Source organism: Pelobates fuscus, chromosome 7, assembly GCF_036172605.1.
Source record: "Pelobates fuscus isolate aPelFus1 chromosome 7, aPelFus1.pri, whole genome shotgun sequence".
NCBI classification, from domain to species: domain Eukaryota; kingdom Metazoa; phylum Chordata; class Amphibia; order Anura; family Pelobatidae; genus Pelobates; species Pelobates fuscus.
Window position 1 is genome coordinate 164,135,286 of NC_086323.1, and position 23,629 is coordinate 164,158,914.

Here is a 23,629-nt window from a genome sequence, read left to right on the forward strand (position 1 = left end):
CAGCAAGTTCTGAGCCCCGGACAATAGTGCAGGCTCCTTATATAGGCACATAACTCCTCCCATATTAAGCTCCACCCGCACATTCTCTTGACCAATCAATACAAATAAGAATTAACTTCCTGCTTGACCTCATGGCTTGTCCAGCGCAATGGAGGAGGGGAATACTACATCCTGTATTCTCGCACATGCTCCGTACACTACTGATCGTATCTTGCCACGTGCAACTAACTGATCGATACGTCAGCATATGCACGTACACATGCCACGTGGTAATCTCGGCCTACTAAATTTATTTTTACCGAGATTCCACCACATTCCCCCCTTTGATGCCTCTTGATATTTCACAATTACTTGAGGCATCACTTAACCTTGGTTTGCATACACCGCAAGTTACCATGAACCAGACCAGACTTGTCTATGATGTGAATCTTTCAACACTCATCTTCCTGCATTGGTTCTCCCTGATCTAGAGCCTTATATTTATAAATTGCCATTATCTGTGCAGCAGCCTTCCTCTCTGCTATATTTTCTATCAGGCTTTGCACAGACCTAACTACTAAGGGTATAAGACATGGCAGGAGTAGACACAACATTAAAATCAGTAGGACTCCACCTACCAATGCCTTAAGCCCTCCAAACTGCTCATACCAGCTACCAAACCAACTACTTGGATTGTACCCTTTCCATACCTGAGTAGGCACATGCGCTAGTTTAACCATATGGCTAGTAAGCTTAGCTATTGCTTGCCCTTCGTCATCTATTTGAAGACAGCAATTGCTCAGGTTAAACTTCCCACATACACCTCCCTCTACTGCCAATAGGTAATCCAAGGCTAATCTATTTTGGTATACTGCTGTCCTCATCCTGGTATTGTGCTTCGCTAGAAGATTGAGCGCTTGTGAGGTCTCATTAGTAATAATCTCAAACACCGCCTGTAACCTTATAATACGGTTGAGCATATAAATTGGGGTTCTATAACCAAAGGTACTATCCTCTGCCCACGTGGCTGGCCCATAATACTCTATAATACGCTGGGGAGGCCATTCATCATCTTCCCAGGCGCCTATCTCTATGGGTCCCCTTTTCTTCCTATGATTCACATCATACACTTTAACACCTAAAGTCTCACCTGTTTCGATAGGTAACAAGAAGAAGGATGGCTTGAGCATACCCAACACACATGCCCCTTCCCAGTCCTGTGGCAACTCCGAATAGGCTTTCTTACCACAGATCCAGTACAAATTTGCTGGGGCTCTCCAACTAGATGTGATGGATAAATCAAACCATACGTCCTTTAAATTGGCATATCTTGCAAACGGGTTAGATGGTTCTGAGACATTTGAAGCCGACCACCAAGTTGTATTCTTTGTATCATCATCATAAGCTTTTTGCCCTAGACAAGTTAACTCTCCTACAGAAGTATTATACATCATTCCTTTCCTTGCTATGCAAACATAACCTATAATGGAGGTCTTTAATCTCCACTCAGATTTACCTCTAACACTCATATGATAATCGGCTTGTGAAGATATTAATTGTTCAACTGCCTCAGAACCGGACATTACCTCCTTTGCTTCCCAAGGCCATTGGTCTCCCATGTTAGTACCTCCACACACATAGCAGTTGGTAACATTAAGACTACCGGCAATACTTTCAGTTAAATCAATGAACAGGTTTTTAGCATTATGGGGGATCTTATTATCTATACTCATTTCTTCATAGAAGGAATGGTATACCTGATGAGTTTGGGAGGTTACCGTATCAGTCTCTATCCCTATAAATAATATTGTCCCAGGGTCTAAACCCGTCCCGTATATTTGAAACCCAAATAAATTACCATATTTATCTAAGAACTTGTCGGGGTTATTTATAAGTATATGGACTGGATTGCATTCCATAGACTTACAGTATGGATTGGTAGGCAACTTAGTCACAATCATGTCCTCGTCTGCTGTCTGTCCCCAAGTTGCCCACCCCACACAAGACCAATATGGGCAAAAGTTATAATCTCTATTTGGGCATCTAGGACTCACATACTTATTTTTACTGCTGGGACAAATATATTTATCGTTAGACCCATACGTTCTCTCCCATCTAAGATCCCCACATACATTCCACGGCTTTCTACCACTTGATATCGCCTTACACGCATCAAATAGCAGAACACCCGAAGAATGTACGGATTCTAATACCGTTTTGTTAATTAGGGTCCCCTGAGGATCTCCATTCCTGAGAGTCAACCAAATTGTACGGGGTTGATACTCTGGACTGAAGCACTTAGGTTCTCCTACTCCTAAATGGCACACACTATATTCTATATTTAAGTATCTACATCTTGATACATCTCCTTTACACTCGTATTGCGAATGCCAAATTAGGGCCTGGGAAATATGGTTATCTGTTCTTGTAGACTTAATGCATACCTCACAGCTAGGAGTGTCGGTACCTCTACCTTCCTGAATATAAAAATACACATATAAAAACATTATCAGAAACACATCTTTCGTCGTCATCCTCAGTCTTCGTCCGTGCGATGGCACCTCAGCTTCCAGGTTGTAAGGGCTGCAGGGAATGGAGTTCTGCTCGTCTTCACAGGGGTCTCTTCGAGACTTTTCCTGACTTAAACTACACGTCGGTGAGCGGACAGGCTTTATTATGGCCTTCTCACTCACTTACCAATCCCTGAAACAATAAAATTTGTAATCCACAAAGTTCCTCGTCACTTTAACCGGATCTTGCAGGGATTCTCTGGATCTGCTGTAGCTTGCCAAGAATCGACCGCTGCTGGTTTAACCCTGGAGTGATGTATCCACGGAGTCACTTCGGCCACTTTTATCGCTGTAGGGGTAGACAAAAGAACAATATAAGGACCTCTCCACTTGGGCCCTAACGGTACATTATTCCACTCTTTAATCCACACTTGGTCTCCTGGGTGGTAACTATGAACAGGGGGATAAATATTCACAGGTAATCTATCTTGTACCCATTTCTGTACCTCCTCCATAGTCTTACCCAACTCTACAACCTGCTGCCGGGTAATTCCTTCTCCCAACTGACTCAAATCCCCCTTAAGTTACCAAGTACGGGAGGTGGTCGCTCATACATGATTTCAAAAGGAGAGAGGCCCATCCTTCTGGTAGGTGTACTGCGGATTCGCAATAGAGCTATGGGCAAAAGAACGTTCCACTTAAGTTGGGTTTCCTGACACATTTTTGCCAACTGGTTCTTAATAGTTCTATTCATTCTCTCTACCTTACCAGAACTCTGGGGTCTATATGCCGTATGAAGCATCCACTTTATACCAAGCATATGAGTCAGTTTTTGTAGGCACTGATGAACAAAAGCTGGACCATTGTCCGATCCTATAGAGCAGGGTAGTCCATATCGGGGTATTATTTCTCGTAGCAGGAATCTCACAACTTCTCCTGCTTTCTCTGTCCGAGTAGGACATGCTTCTACCCAGCCTGAATAGGTGCACACAACTACCAGTAGGTAGCGATGTCCACCAGATTTAGGCATTACTGTATAGTCAATCTGTAGATCGGACATGGGGAGTCCCCCCATAAACTGAACTCCTGGTGGCTTTACTGGTCCTTGCCTTGCATTATTTTTAGCACACGTTACACATCTTCGTACGATGGCCTGAGTCAAGTTGGACAATCTTGGTATGTAGAAATGTTTTCTGAGAGATTCTTCTGTACTATCTCTCCCAGAATGTGTCCCGTTGTGATAGTTTTGGACAATTTCTACCGCTAGTGATGCTGGAATAACTATTCTTCCATCTTCTAACTGATACCATTTGTTCTCCAAATACTTTCCAGGTTCAGTCTTTAACCACTCCTCTTCTTGAGCTGTATAAACTGGAGTCCATTGAGACAGTGGAGTTGGTATAAGAGCAGCTATATGTTCCACATATTCCTGTCTTCCTGATTCAGCGGCACGCTTAGCTGCATTATCTGCCATCCGATTTCCTTTGGTTACATCACCATCTCCTCTCAGATGCGCTCGACAATGTATAATACCGACTTCTTTCGGCTCCCACACTGCTTCCAATAGTTGTAGGATTTCAGCTGCGTACTTGATTTCTTTGCCTTCTGAATTCAATAGTCCTCTTTCTTTATACAAAGCTCCATGGGCATGAGTGGTTAAAAACGCATACTTGGAGTCCGTGTAGATGTTCACTCTTAAACCTTCAGCTGTCAGACCTTCCGGCATTCGCTAACCGTGGACTTCCGGGTTCTCGGAGCGCGGCCACTCCCCCTCCTATGACGTGGTCGTTCCCAGGGTTCATAGAGAGTCCGCGTCAACACCACAGTGCTGGATCAACTCGAAAGCTCCCGCGAACTTCAAACTGAATATTTACTTCTACTGTGTATCGGACCCGGACTGTTTAATCATTTACCCTCCTTCTCCTCTCCTACGACCTCGGACTGTTTTTTGGATATTCTCTTGCCTGCTGCAACCTCGATTCTCTGTGGAATCTCCATCACCAATTTGGATTATCACTCCTTCATAAGTTAAGTAAACCAGATTGGCTCAAACTTAATATATAACCATCCTAAATCTAAGTGGTTCGCTATCTGCTCCACATCAACTCATAATCTTGTTTCCAACACCTACTTATTAATTATCTGCATCCTAATTTGGAACTTCTCGCTGGTTGTGTTAAATTTACCTTATCCTAAAACAACTTCAAACACCGCTGCTGGTTATAACCTGCCAGGAATTAAAGAGACAGTTCAATTTGATTATCTTTTTTTATTTAAAGTAATAAACATTATCAACCTCAGAAATCTGCAGTTGTTTCCATCTTATCAACAATTGAGCGTTACAGATTGATCCAGCCTAATTAATGGATACAGCAGATCTCACTTCTGAAATCACCAGATTAAACCAAAGGGTGGATACTCTCACTCAAGGCATGCAAGATCTACAGATCACCAATGAAAGAATCCTTACTTATGTAAGGGACTTGCAAACCCATACTCCTCACACAGTTACACACTCGGCTAGTGACCCTGCTGTCTCCAACCCCGAAAAATTCTCTGGAGACAGGTCCCAATACCGAGAGTTCATCAATTCTTGCAAGTTGTTGATTGCATTAAAACCCCGATCATATCCCACTGAAAGATCTAAAGTCTGTTCTGTTATTTCATTTCTGAGAGGTGAACCCATGGCCTGGGCTCATTCCTTTCTTGAGAATGATGATCCCATATTGGATTCTCTGGATGAATTCTTTGAAGCCATGTCTCTCCTTTACGAAGACCCAAACAAACAAGCGACTGCAGATTTAACCATTAGAACACTGCAGCAAAGAAACCGGCCTGTTGAAGATTACATTGCTGAATTCAAACGATGGGCACCTGATACTCAGTGGAATGACATAACTCTACGTAACCAGTTCCGTATTGGGTTATCTGAAGCTGTCAAAGATGAGCTCTCCAGAACTGAACTACCTACTACACTAAATACACTTATTCAACTGTCAATCAGTATCGACCGAAGACTTAGGGAAAGAAAAGCTGAGAAATCACTCACTAGCTCTCTATTGAAAAAACCCTTCACCTCTTCAAAGGCACCGGAGAAACCTATAACTCCCGCTGAACCTATGGAAATAGGGGTTGTGAGAAGTCCTCTTACTCCAGAAGAGAGAACCAGAAGAAGACAACTGAACCTCTGCATGTACTGTGCTTCGCAAGAACATGTTGTCCCAGACTGTCCCCTATTGAAACGTCCAAGAGGCGGTAAGCATGGTTCTACCACGACTATAATGAGTGTACTTCCTTCTAAACCAACCTCTCATTTTTCCTCTGTCTCTCTCATATTACAGTGGGACAAAGAAAGAATTACGACTAAGGCCATTATTGACTCCGGTGCTAATGGGGTGTTCCTGGACTCATCCTTTGTTACAAAAAATAAAATTCCTTGCGTTCAAAAACGTAATTCCGTCTCTGTCAGAGTTATTGATGGCTCCTTAATCTCCTCGGGGCCCATTCGCCTTGAAACTGTCCCTTTAAGGACTACTACTAATTATCTCCATTCTGAATTTCTTGTTTTTGATGTCATAAATTCTCCTCTTTATCCTATAATATTAGGGATAGACTGGTTACGGACTCACAACCCACTTATTACCTGGGCTCCTTTCTCTCTCACGTTTAACTCTGCATATTGCCAGAGAACATGTCTACAGCACATCCCCATTTTGCATGTTACTAGGGAATCCACTATACCTTCCATCTATTCAGAGTTCGCTGATGTGTTCAGTAAAAAGGAAGCAGAGACACTTCCTCCTCATCGACCCTATGATTGTCCGATTGACCTTGTTCCTGGTGCTCCTATCCCTTTTGGACACATTTACCCTCTCTCTGAATCAGAGTTAAAAACCCTCAAGGAATACCTGGATGAAAACCTCCGGAAGGGGTTCATTAGACCTTCCTGTTCACCAGCCGCTTCCAGCATGTTTTTTGTAAGAAACAAGGACCAGACTATTCGGCCAATCATCGATTACAGGTCTTTAAATAAAATAACTATCAAGAATCGTTACCCTCTTCCCCTGATCAATGAGTTGATTGAAAGATTAAGAACAGCTACCATCTACACTAAACTTGACCTTCGTGGGGCATATAACCTTGTTAGAATCAAAGCCAATGATGAATGGAAAACGGCGTTCAGAACCCGATATGGTCTTTACGAATATCTTGTCATGCCCTTCGGGCTATGTAACGCCCCTGCAACCTTTCAGCATTTCATTAACGATATCTTCCGAGATCTCCTAGACGTTTGTGTCATCATTTACTTAGATGATATTCTCATCTACTCCAACAACCTTGAAGAACACAGAAAACACGTGAGATGGGTATTATCCAGATTAAGAACACACAAATTATACGCAAAACCAGAAAAATGTATATTTGAAGTCAATGAAATCACTTTTTTGGGATATGTTATCTCCCCTCATTCAATAAGTATGGATACCTCCAAAATAGATTGCATTGTCAACTGGTCTACTCCTACTAATACTAAAGACTTACAACGTTTTCTGGGATTTGCCAACTTCTATAGGAAGTTCATTAAAAATTACTCCAAGGTTGCTCATCCCCTCAACCTGCTCAATAGCAGTAAACGGTCCTTTGCTTGGAACGAAGAGGCTCAAGCAGCCTTTGATGAATTAAAACGGAGATTCACAAGTGCACCCATTCTTCAACTACCTAATCCTGCTTTTCTCTACGTCATGGAAACGGATGCTTCTGATACAGCTATCGGGGCTGTCCTCTCTCAACACCAAACGCCTCAAGATCCTCTCCATCCAGTAGCTTTTTTTTCACGATCCTTGTCTCCTGCTGAACGAAATTATCCTGTAGGAGAAAAAGAGTTATTAAGTATTAAAGCTGCATTCGAAAACTGGCGTCACATACTTGAAGACACACGCACTCCTGTAATTGTTTATACCGACCATAGGAACCTTGAATATCTTCATTCCAACAAAACACTCTCTGCCAGACAAGTACGCTGGAATCTTTTCTTTTCCCGTTTCAATTTTCAAATCATCTACAGACCTGGATCCAGAAATAAAAAGGCAGATGCCCTGTCCAGAATTCACCAAGATCTTCCTGTAAACGAAACTCAACCTCCTAAAATCATAGGTATTATTTCGTCATTAACTGATGATATTAAACATCTCAAAGAAGAAGATCTTGAACTTCCCAAACAAGGCAATCTATCAAAAAAGGACGGTTTGTACTACTTCAAGGACAGGTTATACATTCCTCCCTTGTTTAGGAATAAAATACTCTCCTTGATTCATGATTCCCCTCTGGCTGGTCATCCTGGTACAAGAAAAACACTGGAGCTGTCTAAAAGATATTACTGGTGGCCTCGCCAGGACAGAACCATAGAATCTTATGTAAAAAACTGCCCAACCTGTCTGAGATCAAAATCTGACCATCATCCGCCATTCGGTCAATTACTGAGCCTACCTATTCCAGAAAGACCTTGGCAGTCCATCTCAATGGATTTCTTGGTAGAACTCCCTCCTTCGCAACATCATACCACCATTCTGGTAGTGGTAGACCGTTTCACCAAGATGTCCCATTTTATTCCTTTAAAGAAATTACCCTCTTCATCTGAACTTGCAAAAGTATTCATCAACAACATCGTGAAACTCCATGGTCTTCCTGAAGAAATCATATCAGACAGAGGAACACAGTTCACCTCCAAATTCTGGAATGAGATGTGTTCCTCCCTCAACATTCAACGTAAATTATCTTCAGCCTATCATCCTCAAACCAACGGACAAACAGAGAGAGTTAACCAATGTCTTGAACAATACTTGCGGTGTTATTGCTCTCATTTACAAGATGATTGGATCACGTGGTTACCAATGGCAGAGTTCTCTTACAACAACTCGGTACATACTAGTAGCAAAATGACTCCATTCTTCTCAAATTTTGGATTCCATCCTTCTTCATTCCCCGATCAAGGACTTCCTTCTTCTAATCCATACGTCTCCAACCATAACTCGTTCATGTCTGCCCTCTTCCTCAGGTTACGTGATAACCTTAAAAATGCATCAGCTGCTCAGAAAAAGTTTTTTGATACTGGTAGACGACCTTCCCCTACTTACAAGGTTGGTGATCTAGTATGGCTCTCTTCAAAAAACATTGTTACCAACCGTCCCTCAAAGAAACTAAGTTCACTCTTCCTTGGCCCTTTTCGTATATTGTCACTCATCAACGAAAACGTGGTTAGATTGAAACTTCCACCTACCATGAAACTACATCCAGTCTTCCATGTGTCATTGCTTAAACCACACCACTCCGACCCTTTCCAAAGGGATGTTCTTACTACTCCTGATCCCCTTCTGGTGCAAGGTGAAGAGGAATACGAGGTACAGAGGATTCTCGACTCACGAATCCATCGTGGTTCCTTACAATATCTTGTCCGGTGGAAGGGCTACGGAGTTGACGAAGACTCATGGGTGTCGTCCTCCGCGGTGCATGCTCGTCGACTTATCAACGCGTACCATGCTCGCTACCCATCCAGACCTCGTTGACAGCATCCGGTGGCTGCTTCTTATGAGGGGGGTTCTGTCAGACCTTCCGGCATTCGCTAACCGTGGACTTCCGGGTTCTCGGAGCGCGGCCACTCCCCCTCCTATGACGTGGTCGTTCCCAGGGTTCATAGAGAGTCCGCGTCAACACCACAGTGCTGGATCAACTCGAAAGCTCCCGCGAACTTCAAACTGAATATTTACTTCTACTGTGTATCGGACCCGGACTGTTTAATCATTTACCCTCCTTCTCCTCTCCTACGACCTCGGACTGTTTTTTGGATATTCTCTTGCCTGCTGCAACCTCGATTCTCTGTGGAATCTCCATCACCAATTTGGATTATCACTCCTTCATAAGTTAAGTAAACCAGATTGGCTCAAACTTAATATATAACCATCCTAAATCTAAGTGGTTCGCTATCTGCTCCACATCAACTCATAATCTTGTTTCCAACACCTACTTATTAATTATCTGCATCCTAATTTGGAACTTCTCGCTGGTTGTGTTAAATTTACCTTATCCTAAAACAACTTCAAACACCGCTGCTGGTTATAACCTGCCAGGAATTAAAGAGACAGTTCAATTTGATTATCTTTTTTTATTTAAAGTAATAAACATTATCAACCTCAGAAATCTGCAGTTGTTTCCATCTTATCAACAATTGAGCGTTACATCAGCCAATTGTAACGCTCGTGTCAGTGCTATCAATTCTGCCTTTTGTGCTGATGTTCCTTTTGCCAGTGGCCGAGCTTCTATCACCTTGTCTATTGTTGTCACTGCATATCCTGCATAGCGGATCCCTTCTTTCACATAACTACTGCCGTCGGTGTAATATTGAACATCGGGGTTCTGGATGGGAAAATCACGAAGATCTGGTCTACTTGAAAATACTTCATCCATCACTTCCAAACAATCATGTTGACTTTCAGTAGGTTGTGGCAAAAGGGTAGCTGGATTTAAGGTATTTACAGTCTCTAAATGCACTCTTGGGTTTTCACACAACATTGCTTGATACTTGGTCATACGGCTGTTACTAAACCAATGATTTCCTTTGTAATCCAACAACGTCTGTACTGCATGTGGGACTCGTACATAAAGTTCTTGACCCAGAGTGAGTTTATCGGCTTCAGCTACTAGCAGGGCGGCTGCAGCGACGGCTCTTAGACAAGGTGGAAGTCCGCTGGCCACTGCATCCAGTTGCTTAGACATATAGGCAACAGGTCTTTGCCATGATCCCAAGTACTGTGTCAATACTCCCACAGCCATTCTTCTTTGCTCGTGTACATACAGGTAGAATGGTCGTGTGTGATCAGGCAGGCCTAATGCTGGGGCACTCATCAAAGCCTTCTTCACATCTTCAAATGCCGTTTGCTGTTCTTGAGTCCATAAGAAGGGGTCGTGCTCTGTACCTTTGATAGCTGCATACAGAGGTTTTGCCAGTATCGCGTAACTGGGAATCCATATCCTACAGAAGCCTGCTGCCCCCAAGAATTCTCGCACTTGTCTTCTATTCTTGAGTGTTGGTATTTGGCACACAGCTTCTTTTCTCTATGGCCCCATTTTCCTTTGACCTTCAGAGATATGGAATCCCAGATATTTGACAGTTGGCAAACACAACTGAGCCTTCTTTCTAGACACCTTGTATCCTGCCTTCCAGAGAATGTGGAGTAGATCGTGTGTTGCTTGCTGACATATTTCCTTTGTAACTGCTGCTATCAACAAGTCATCTACATATTGTAACAATACACACTCTCCTGGGATGGACTCGAAATCCAGTAGATCTTGACTTAGAGCTGAACCAAATAGGGTAGGTGAATTTTTAAACCCTTGGGGCAGTCTTGTCCAGGTCATTTGGCGTTTTGAGCCCGTTACAGCGTTTTCCCATTGGAAAGCGAAGATACATTGGCTTTCTGCGGCAATTCGGAGGCAAAAGAAGGCATCTTTGAGGTCTAAGACTGTAAAATAAGTAGCCCCGCCCGGAATTAAAGCAAGCAGGTTATACGGATTGGGTACAACTGGATGTATACTAACAACTGCATCATTGACTGCTCTCAAGTCCTGCACAGGTCGATACTCATCTGTACCGGGCTTTTGAACAGGCAGCAATGGGGTGTTCCAGGGGGAAGTACAGAATTTTAGGATACCATACCGTATGAACTTATCCAGATAAGATTGAATGTTCTTCTTAGCCTTCTGCGGGATGTGATATTGCCGTAGGCTCACTGGATAAACGCCAAGTTTTAGTTCGATCTTAATAGGTGGAATATTGCGGGCCAGCCCTGGTGGGTTGTTCTCTGCCCAAACTCCTGGTATGTTGAATAAGGATTCATCACTCCTAGGGTTTTGGCTAGTCAATGCTGTATAAAGTCGCCACTCTTCTTCCTTTGGTACGGATAATGTCATAATACCTGAAGGTCCATTAAACTTTAAGGATGTTGTTCCGTTTGGTAGGAACGTAATCTGCGCTTGTAATTTGGAAAGCAAATCACGTCCCAACAATTGGACTGGACATTCAGGCATATAAAGGAACTGATGTTTTACTACGTGGCCTCCCAATGTACAGAGTCGACTTTTAAGAACCGGTTTTGCAGCACTTCTTCCAGTTGCTCCTATTACGGTAATAGTTCTTCCAGATGGAGGAGCAACTAGGTTAGTCACCACCGAATGTTCAGCACCAGTGTCGATCATGAATGCTTCCTTTTTCCCCCTATTGATACATCGACCATAGGCTCCGCTCGACCAAGGGGGATGGAGCCCGGTCGGTATCAATAGTCCTCCATGACCGTGTCAGCCAATCCTACAAAGTCCCTACCTTCTCTATCGCGGGACCTTTGCGCTGCGGGATAATACCTATCTTCTCTTACACTTCCTCTGTTACCATTACTCCCTCTATTACTATTACTCCCTCCGGGGCCTCCTCTACCTCTCGCTTTGCCTCTAAAGTTTCCATAACCTGCCCTGAGTGGGTCTCTCTCGTACTGCTCTCTTTGCGGACACTCGCTTCTCCAATGCCCTTCTTCTCTGCAATACGCGCACTGATTCCTACTCAGGGGCTCCCTATTCCACCTACTATCGCCTCTATCTGGGCCCCGTCTATCTACGCCTGCGATCGCTACCGCTAGCATATCAGCCTTTTTACGCATCTTGCGCTCTTCCTCTTTCTTACTTTCTGACTCCCTATTCATGTACACCTTATTTGCTACCTCCATTAGTTGGGTGATGGACATTCCTGCAAACCCTTCTAACTTCTGTAGCTTGCGCTTAATATCTCCGTAAGCTTGGCTGACAAAGACAGAGTTTACCATTCGGGAATTATCAGCGTCTTCCGGATTAAAGGGGGTATACAAGCGGTATGTCTCCAATAATCGGTCATAAAAGACACTGGGCGCTTCATCACTTTTCTGAATCACCTCAACTGTCTTTGACATATTAATGGCTTTCTTCCCTCCGGCTTTCATGCCAGCAATTATAGCGTCTCTATAGGCTTTTAGTTGACGCATGTCTGCGCCATTAACGTTCCATTCAAGATCGGTATTAGGATAATGCGCTGCGGCCCATGCTGCTGGATTGGCTTGATTTAAAGTACGGGCTTCTTCCTCTAGTGCTTTAATGGCTGCTTGGTTAATCCTAGTCCTTTCCTCATTATTGAACAATGTCATTAATAACTGCTGGCAATCAGCCCATGTCGGATTATGTGTCTGAACTATCGAGGTGAACAGATCAGTCATAGCTTGTGGTTTCTCAGTGTACGAGGAATTGTGGGTCTTCCAATTCAAGAGATCGGTAGTCGTGAACGGGACATATACGAAGACTGGGTCAGCATATACCATTTGACCTGTGGCATCGAGATAGGCTGACCCAGGATTCAAACGAAGAGGCATCTGGTAATTTTTGGGTTGTTGGGTACCGGTCAGTTGTCTGGTTAGTATAGGGCTACGTGGAGGGGCGTCGGTTATGGGTTCCGGTCGGGGGGTAATATGGCGTGGGGATGTAGAGGCTCTATTGTGGGGAAGGCCGGTGAATAAAATATTCCGAGCCGAGCTAGAAGAAGCTTGACCGGAAACTTGAAGTGGCGCCAAATCAGGATAATCAGATCTAACGGGGGTTGGTTCCGGAAGGGGAGGTTTAGTACAACGGGGGGTGGATTCTGAACTGGAGGAGGAAGCGGAAGTGGATGGGGACAATGGGGGAAGGGGTATAGAACTTCCTGTACTCGTATCACTTCCCTCTACAGGGAAGTAAGGGGGCGGCATAGGGATCTCGGACTCAGGGGGCGTGTCCAAAATGGGCCTAACCATAGTCCTAGTGGACAAACAAGTCCTGGCCACCATGAGGCGACATTGCTCCTCGTGGCATATCCGAATCCATCTTGGCGAGTCGTTTACGGCCTGTCTCCAACAATCAATATATGGAAACTGTCCGTAAAGTTCAGGCCTACCTGATACAGCCACGTGTACACGCTGTACCAGAGTTGGATCCAAACTGCCACGTGGCGGCCATGCCGCAACCAAAGTAGGCCACTCCCTAGTGCACAAAGTGACCAAACGTACAGGGGACATTTTAACCCCAAAATCACATGTTGTAAATCCCTTTTTAAAATTCTTTACCATACAACCTAAGGGATCCAAAATCGTCGACTCCGACGCGCCCATACTTATCAATGGAGCGTCGTTGACAACAAATACTATGCACACGTTCTATTCAACAGTCACACCCGTTTCTTCCGGCAACAGCACCACGTGGTACAGTTACCAAGTGAAACGTACACAATACCCCAATAAACACTCAGGGAATTCCCGTACACACACAGCTGTTACACCAGTCACTAAATAATCAATATTATGCCCCTTGGCGAAACTATACAGTCACCCACGCTATAATTCTCTATATATGAATTACCCGTCTATAACACACCCCAGTAACATCGTCTTTTACAAACAACGGTTACAGTACGGTTAGCATAGGTCAAAGCACAATTTAAGGTCACAATACAATTATTAGTGGTTATGGTGTTAAACATGCAATAGACGACAATGATTAGTACTTATATGCAATGTCAGTAAATATACAGGGTTATGGTACCGTGCACTATGATACAGCAACACACTATTAACACTCTCGCTAGACGGCTGAGCTTGCGCTATCTAACAAGATATACACTTTACTAACAATCTTTAACACATCTTTAACACATATACAATCCCAACTAAACTATTGGCCAGTACCTTGATGGACTACCTAAAACTATCTACATCCGTTTTGGTTAGCCACACTGCCCAAGCACCACATATAGCGAACTAGAGGGTGGAATTTACAACAGAACCCTTTTAGTCTTTCTACTCTATCAATAGTCTAGTGGGTTCCAAATTTACACGCCTTCCCACTTAGCCAAGATAGGTTGAGATCTAGCAAACGATAATGTACATCAGAGTCTGCTTAGTCTCCCGGTCCCTCCGACCTAGCGAACAAATTGTACACCCTAGAACGCTAGTCTAGACAAGACACCGGTGTCCGGCTAGGGCTATTTACACAGAACCCCGCCTGACTCCAAACCAAATCAAACGGTCTTACTAAAGTCGATTGAGCGGTGCGCCTTCGCTCCTTCCCTCCGACAGAGGGGGCAGATTCCATACATAGATTTAAACCCCTTATGGGCCTACCGCACAATCGGTATACCCCTAGTGGGTCCGCCGTCTAAAACAGCGGTCGTCTTACCTCCTCGTTCCTGAACCTGAGTTCACACTCATCGACGGGGACACCCCAGCACTTCTTACGTAGAGTCCGATGATCTCCTGGACAACAGACCAGTGGCGCCGAGACGAAGGGAGGTCCACGCAGAAGTTCAGGGGTGCAGCCGTAGAGAACGTGGGCAAAGATAGACCGTCTCACGCCTCTGCTTCTCAGCTACCGTTGAACGATGAGCTTCCCGGCCAATGCACCAAATGATACCGGAGAAACTGACGGAAGCCAAGCACAGAGAGATGGACACAGGTTTCTTCAGGAAGGAAGAGATTCTTTATTCGGTTCACCGATCGGGACTCAGAGGGACTAATGTCACCAAAATACAGCAAGTTCTGAGCCCCGGACAATAGTGCAGGCTCCTTATATAGGCACATAACTCCTCCCATATTAAGCTCCACCCGCACATTCTCTTGACCAATCAATACAAATAAGAATTAACTTCCTGCTTGACCGCATGGCTTGTCCAGCACAATGGAGGAGGGGAATACTACATCCTGTATTCTCGCACATGCTCCGTACTCTACTGATCGTATCTTGCCACGTGCAACTAACTGATCGATACGTCAGCATATGCACGTACACATGCCACGTGGTAATCTCGGCCTACTAAATGTATTTTTACCGAGATTCCACCACAGTACCTGTGTGTTTCTGCGACTATCTGCCTGCGACTGCGTGCATGTGGTGTATTTGACAAGTGTATATGTATAACTGTGCATCTGACTGTGTGACTGTCATGGAGTAACACTTCCGGGTTCGGCATTCAGCGGTGAGGAGCCGGACCCCGCCCCCCTCTGACACAACTCTGACGGTATTTAGGGAGACTGGGCCAGAGAGAGGGTGCTTGGTGATTGATTGTGTGAGCTAACGTGTGAGCTGCCTCTGCGAGACCGCGGGCTCCACAGGCTCAGCTACTGGGAGCTACTTCCACCAGACTTACCTCTCCAGAAGCTCAGACAAGCCGTTCCAGCCTTTGAGCAAATGCAAGGATTGCTGCATGCCATAAAGGATTACTGGAGAATGGATACTTTGCTACTTTACAAGTGGACCATATCTCTAAACTATTGGAGGACTACCCATATTAACATTAAGTATATCTTTCAGCTATTTGTCTGCAATATCATTTATTAATGAACTAATGCTTGCTTACTCAAATCTTCATTGCTACAAGTTACTAATCTCATGAAGGACAACTCCCATCATGCTTATTCACTATGAACTGTTCTTGCTTTGCAATTACATTCAGTGCTTCAAGTAACTAATCTCATGAAGGACAACTCCCATCATGCTTATTCACTATTAACTGTTCTTGCTTTGCAAATATTCTTAGCTACTTGATTATTGTTCCTATTGAAGATTATTCTCATGAACTAATGTTACTTAATGCATCTCTGAAGAAAAACTTAATAATGAACTTTGTGTTGTTGATTACTTGCACTTCTTCTTATTGGATTATTGCCTAAATGCAATTCATTTAAGTTTAACACTTATTAAAAAAACAGCACCTTCAGCTCCCTGTAACACACACTGCCGCTGGGGAGGAAGGATGGCACCTTCCGCTCCCTGGGGTACACACTGCAACTGGGGAGAAAGGACGACACCTTTAGCTCCCTGGAATGCATTCTGCCGCTGGGGAGGAAGGACAGCACCTTCAGCTCCCTGGGGTACACACTGCCGCTGGGGAGGAAGGACGGCACCTTCAGCTCCCTGGGGTACACACTGCCGCTGGGGAGGAAGGACAAAACCTTCAGCTCCCTGGGATACACACTGCCACTGGGGAGGAAGGACAACACCTTCAGCTCCGTGGGATACACACTGCCGCTTTGGAGGAGGGACGACACCCTCAGCTCCCTTTCTGTTCAAATCTGCTAGACTCTGCAGGAACTCTGCCGTTACTTTCCTCACGAACTGCACGTATTTCTCCTCGGGGTTGGGTCCAAAGTAAGCCAGCCGCATGGCAACCTCTCTGTCCAACAGCTCCTGAGTGTAGCCAGGTGCCATGCCTGCTCTGCCGACGTTGGTTCCTTTGTAGATAGGGGTGCTGTACGGGTACTAGCATTACCCTCACTTTGTAAATCCACGAACGGTGTCTCTGAGCCGCTTTACCTCGCACTAGGACGCCATCCCACTGCTGCCACCAATGTAACGGATCGCCTGGCACCCCGACTGGGTATCTCCGTTGAAGGATGCTCCTAGCATTTCCTTCGGACTCTGGCAGACACCACAATCACCGAATCTGAGAAGCATATAAATCCTCTCAAGCCTCTGAATGCTGTAGACAGTTGAATAGGAACCATACGAATAGGTTTGCACTCCTAGCAGTCAAACTGAAACAGCATGCAATAAATCCTCCCCCAAGAATGAGCCGACACTTCCCTTTGAGGGTTAAAACAGGAACTCAGGTGCTGGGACACCCAGCCTGGTTTTTATTACAGTTATTGCAAATACAGGACCGCCCACGGGTATGGATAAAACAACCAATCATATCACAGTTACATCCCACATATTCCCTCCCCTTATCCTGAGAGGAAACTCAATTACACATACAGTTAAAACATACTTTCTACCCAACTTTCATAACTCTAAAACCATACATCCAATCTCCATAAAAAATACATATTCAGACTCAGCATACTTTAAGCATAAACATTCTCAAAAATCATACAAATCCCTCCAGTATATAAAAAGTTAGACGGAAGTTATTTTATGACCGACCGCAGGCACATCGATTTAGTCTGTGTGGTCGGTCTATTTCAGGCTGAAAAAATTACTAAGTCCCATTCGAACGAGCGTTCGAATCTTCGAACGGGACTTAGTCTCTGCGGCTGCAAAACCATTGTGGGAGAAGGTAAGGCTTAGCGGTGTTCGCAGAACTGTGTAGCCGATTTCAGTTCCATGAATTCGGCTACACATACCGCTGACCGCATGGAATAAACCAAGATGGCCGCAAACACGTGTCGAAGTCCCGAAATGGCAGCCACTTCGACAACTTCGGTAACTTCGGCAACTTTGACAACTTCGCCAGCTTCGCCTGCTAGCGACTGTGTCCGAAGTGCCATATAAAAAGTAGTAATCTTTCCCCAAAGTATTTAAAGGGCTAGGAACAGTATTATACAATCCATTATGCCCAAATACAGTTCTTAAAGGGTCAGCACAGTATAATAGCAGTCCATAAGCCCCAACTCAGTCCCTTAAATGGCAATATCTCCCAGGGGTCATAATCACTGGGCAGGAGGCGAGCAAGCAGTCCCCTCCAGGAAACTGGGGCAGACTCTGGTGCAGGGTCCAGTCCGCTACAAACCTCCTCTTTGTTTAGGTTTTTATATATTTTTAAACAGTGAAACATATAATCTCTGGTTTTATCAGAGTCCATACAGATGTTCAAACAGCTACTAGATGCATACTTGCAAAGACAGAATATTCAAGGATATAATCTTTCAATGTAGGGTAATAACTGCTTGATTCAAGGATAAATCTGACTGCCATTCTGGGGTCAATAAGGAATTTTTTGTCCTAGCTTGTTGCAAAATTGTGCTTCAAACTGGGTTTTTTTTTTTCTCTTTTGGATCAACAGCAAAAAACAGGTGTGCGGAAGGCTGAACTTGATGGACGCAAGTCTCTTTTCAGCTATCTAACTATGTAACTATGTAAAAACTGCCAGGGAGGCACAGGCCTCGGCCTGACTGAGAATCACATGAATCACTGTACATAAAACTTAATATGGTGCCAACAAAAGATTATGCACTGTATAAACGTATCGCTGATGTACCTTAATTAACAACTGGAGGTCCCAAATGTACCTCGGGCTCACTGCACATCGCAGTGGCCTATTTCTTTCCAAGCTCATTGCATACACAGCATATATGCCCCATCACCCAGATAATGGATTCCCTGTGGCTGACTTGCTGTGACCCCATGCCCACCTTGCCTTCCCAGGGAATTTCATATGACACAGCCTAGAGGGGAAGATAGATTTCATATGTTTAAACGTTACCATTTATAAATGAATGTGGGGGTAATTTTAAACATGGCTACAACCTACAAAGACTAGTTGGTTGTATTTCAAGTCTGTGGCTCCTTCATTGATGTTTAACTGGCAGATAAGCCATTTTCTCTGCCAGGGCCTTATTTCAATTTTCCAGATTGTAAATATTTGTTGTTGCGCCAAATTTTACATTCACTTAAAGGACTCAGCTGATGCTCTCAGTCAATGACGTAACAGTAGGATCAACATCCGTCTTCTGCTGCTCTGCAGAAACTACATGCTCTTCACCATCATCCGTTTGTGCTCGGTTCCTGGTGGGACCCAGGTAATTGGGCAAACAATTGAAAATGGTTTGTGCCATTACCCGGAATGGCGCCAGGGTACTACTCACATCATAACCATTACAGCTTGATTTGGTGGTTATGGTGCTTGGAGTAACGCTTTAAGTATTTTTATGTATCTATTTTTGTCATATTCATTGTATGTGACAAAAAAAAGTATTACTGATGTAGTCATAGAACTACCAGTGTGTGCAAAGGTCACAACTGCGACCTGGCCCTGGAATCCTGCCTGTCAGAGGGGCCATGGTAGCAGCAAGCAGGGCAGCAGCAGGCAGCTTACTTTACTTACAATTTGCTTGTCTACTGCTGCCATGCTCAGAGCTGAGTGACTGAGTGATCACTGTAGTGATACTAAAAATACTTTTGTTATTTAAATCTGCATAGAGATTTGGGATGGTGCTCAAGTAACTTTTTTTTATTATACACAAAACATTCTCACAAATATACTCTATACAAAAACACCCCTACATTCACAGACACTGCATGCAAATAGAACCGTGCACGGATGGGTTAATAGTAGAGCCACAGCTGGCAAAGCATCATAGGAGGTGCTACCTATTGCCACCTGTATAGCGGGACGGGGATACTTAACAGATTTCAAGGCCCAGAGATTTCAAGTCACGCCTGTCATTCTAAGCATATATTTCAGGCCCTTGCAAAATGGTTCAGAATGGTTCAGAAGTGGTTAGTGTCACCCAATATTGTTGTCTGAGGAACAAATAAAAAAAAAAAAAAATGATGTTTTATTCTGTTTATTTTTTAGCTTCACATCCAATGTTTAAATGAAAGTTGTGCTTTAAAAAAAAACACAAAAAACAACACTTGGTAATGAGGGGTTCAGTATGTTGCCAATTGTTAGTAAAATACATCTTAAATGCAATACACAAATGGTGCTTTTTGGCTTGGTAGAAGAATCCCATTTAGAATATTGTGATTTACTTTTTTTTTCTCTCTGAAACAAATATAAAGAGAATAATGTCCCTGTTTTCCTGTTGTTAACGAGAATTGATTTCTAGAATGCATTTGTATAGAATTGATTTATTTTAGTTTCAGGGTAGAATATCAAACGCGCAGTAGCTTTTCCAGAGATAGTGGATTTGTATTATGCTCTCATGAAATTATAAAAAATAGAGGTCAATGCACAGTGAATTATTTGCCTGGAAAACTGCAGCAATTATGTATGTTTTATAAAGTAGAATGCTTCACACAATATGTCAAAATTAATATATAATTGGCAACGGTGAACAAGTGAGACTGCACAATGAATAGGATCTTGTTTCTTCTGGATGTTTTAAAGGAGAATTATCTTACTTATCTGCCCCGTGCCTGTTCATTTTTCTTTACATTGGTTCTATGATTACTTTTTTCCCATCGACATGACACTCTGAAAAAGACAGAGGAATAGCACTTAGCCATCATGCCAAAAAATGGCACATTACTTAGTGTGTGTCTGAATGAATGGAATTGCCGAATCTCATTGTTTTTTTTTTTTTTTTTGTGGTGGGGTTACTGCACATAGAGTGATATATGGACTTTGTGTTTACAGCCTTCACCGTTATGCCATTAGCTACAGATGTAGAAAAAATAATAATTTGAGTTTAAATTAAACTTTAGATTTGTCAGCAATTGTACTGATTGTATGTTATTGTCTACATAGCACCATGAATATTTGAATTGTTATTGGACTGTCCTACTAGATTTAGGATACATGGCCGGTATAAAGCTGGTGGGTTGGAGTGGGGCTTGTTCAATAATTTTAATTCTAAAAGTTAATGTGTGATGCAATTCCAACCTACAGTGATGCCTGCATTGCTATAGGTGAGGCAATAGTGTTGAGTGTTGTAGCAGAGCTATAGTCCTTACAAGGACTTTCTCTGTTGAATCATTCGCAAGCTGGAACAAGGCGCTGAATAGGGAATAGTTCTTTCCATCTCAGTAATTGGACGACACACAGTTCTAAGAGTACTACTGTTTTTATTGAGACAAACTCTGCCTTTTTTGCACAGATCCCAGCATGGGGTCTCCATACAATACGTACAATCCCCGCCCAGGCATCTGTGTCTGGGAGATAATTGAGTCAAGGACCGATAAAATCAAGTTAATTATCTCCCGGATACAGAGAGCTGAACATAGAAAACACAGAAACACCCCAAAATACAGATAAAACACACAGGAACCCCACATAAATCCCTGGATAGCTCTTGTCTGAGCGCCCAAGTTGTCCAAATAGCGCCTGGATCCATAAGGAATTGTACAATCGCACTGGGGTAAAGTTTCGACTGGCAACATACATGGGCGAAGCCCAAAATGGTTCCAGAGCAAAAGTTGTCTTGACCAGTCAAATATCGCGAGTTACTGTGGTCAGATAAATGGGTGCACCCTCTGACTCTTAGGGAGCGAATTGTTCCTCATAGTCCATAGTACCTTACCTCCAATTAGAGCTCTCCTGGCATGTCTGTAACTGGGGCAAAAGAGCTAGACAAATAGTGATCAATTGCCAGAATATAGTTCCATGAACCACTGTTAGTGTTCGGCAGACAAAATGGCTGTCATCTGCCAGGGTGATACGTTCGGATTTGGCTTGTTTGATGTGCTATTGCTTCTTACTACATCGTTGCCATTTCACTGCAGAACTCTGCTCATTTGACTTCCTGTGTACTGAACCTCAGGCTTTGTTGCTGGCTATGCTCCATTCTACTCTGCCACTCGAGAAACAGACTTACCTTTGGATTCCTGCATCTCTTCAGTTACTTCAAGGAACCATAAATCATTCTACACTGGATGGACTTTAACGCCCATCATTCATTAAGGAAAGATAAGTTCTACTACGATTGTTTTTACTAATTGGTTCTAGCCACGAGTTTCTGGGTTAGTATAAGGGTTATCCAAAGTTTGCCTCTGAGATTCTACTTGGTATATCTATTTGAAATAATATTTGCCAATTACTCAATGGTATTAATTATTGCTATTGGCGCCTACTAACTACAATAAATTCACATACAAGGATAATTCATTACCAAGTTATTTCTTTATACGAAGAGACTGATACTTTGTACTACAGGAGACACCTGCTTGGCAACCTTAATGAAGTTATATGGACTATACTACCTACTGCTAATTAAAGCGACACTTCAGGCACCCAGACCACTTCTGCCCATTGGAGTGGTCTGGGTGCCAACTCCCACTACCCTTAACCCTGCAAGTATAATTATTGCATCGTTTATAAACTGCAATAATTACCTTGCAGGGTTAAGCCACTAGAGGGACTTCCGTGTTCTTAGATAATGAAAAGTGTTTTAAACGACGCTGGGCATCCTCACGCTATGTGAGGACCTCCAGTGTCGCAAAATCCCCATAGGAAAGCTTTGAAAAATGCTTTCCTATGGCGAGGTCTAATGTGCGTGTGGCCATTGCCGCGCATGCGCATTAGGTCTCCCCTGCTGGATGACGTCAGTGGGGGAGGAGAGTAGGCGAAGCCTGACCCAGCGCCGGTAAGAATGGCGCTCGACTCTGGTAAATTAAAGGTTTTCAGACCAAGTGCTAACTGATACAGAATGTATAGTGAACTCACTAAGCAATTAAACTTTAAAGAGATTTAGTTGATGGAGATTATAGACGATGCTCCACTGAATAATATGAGTTTTCATTTCAAAAGTCATTATTAACTCAGTCATTAACCTAAAGGTCAATAAAATCAGTTGTTGACTTAGCCAATAATGACATATATTCCCAGGAGAAAATATTGCAATGTTATTCATGGGAAAAAAATGTTTTGATAACTGTTATTACTATTTCAATTATGGATGGATTCGTTTAAAACAAGAGACATTTGGCAGACAAATTGTAAACAAAAATGTGCAATGTCACTCAGAGGTTGCGAAAGCCGGTAGGGTAGTACCATGAATAAATAGGGGTATTAACTTGTGTGGTGAAAATCTAATTTTCTATACAAATCAATGCGAATACCACACCTTGAATATACAGATCAATTTTGGGCAATGGCTTTAAAGAAGGATTTTATGGAGGTAAGTAAAAGTGCAGGGAAGTGCTACAAAATTAATAATAGAAATAGAAGGTCTTAGCTATGAAAGAAGTCCAGAATAGCTGTACTTCGTTAAATGTGTACTTTGAAGCAAGTATGCTTTTAAAAAGTATGCTTTTTCTGGACTATAATATTGAATATGCAGGGTATTGAAAGCTTAGTATTCCAAAAAGAAAACTGATTGCCCCCTTCAAGTCAAGCTTTTTTTTTTTTTTTTATAGAATTGAGTGTTTCACCCCATTTTTGAATCAAGAGCAAAACTAGGGGTGTGAAATTGATGGACTTGTCTTTTTTTTTTTTCAAACTACATAACTATATACTACTATTAAGACATACAATGCCTGACATCCCCAATTGATATAACCGTAAGAGTGGAAATGAATTTCCATGTGTAGAACCTTAAATGAGCCTGGAGAAATCTATGTCCAGTTCAAAAACTCAACCCATTTCTGACCAATTAAATTTCCTT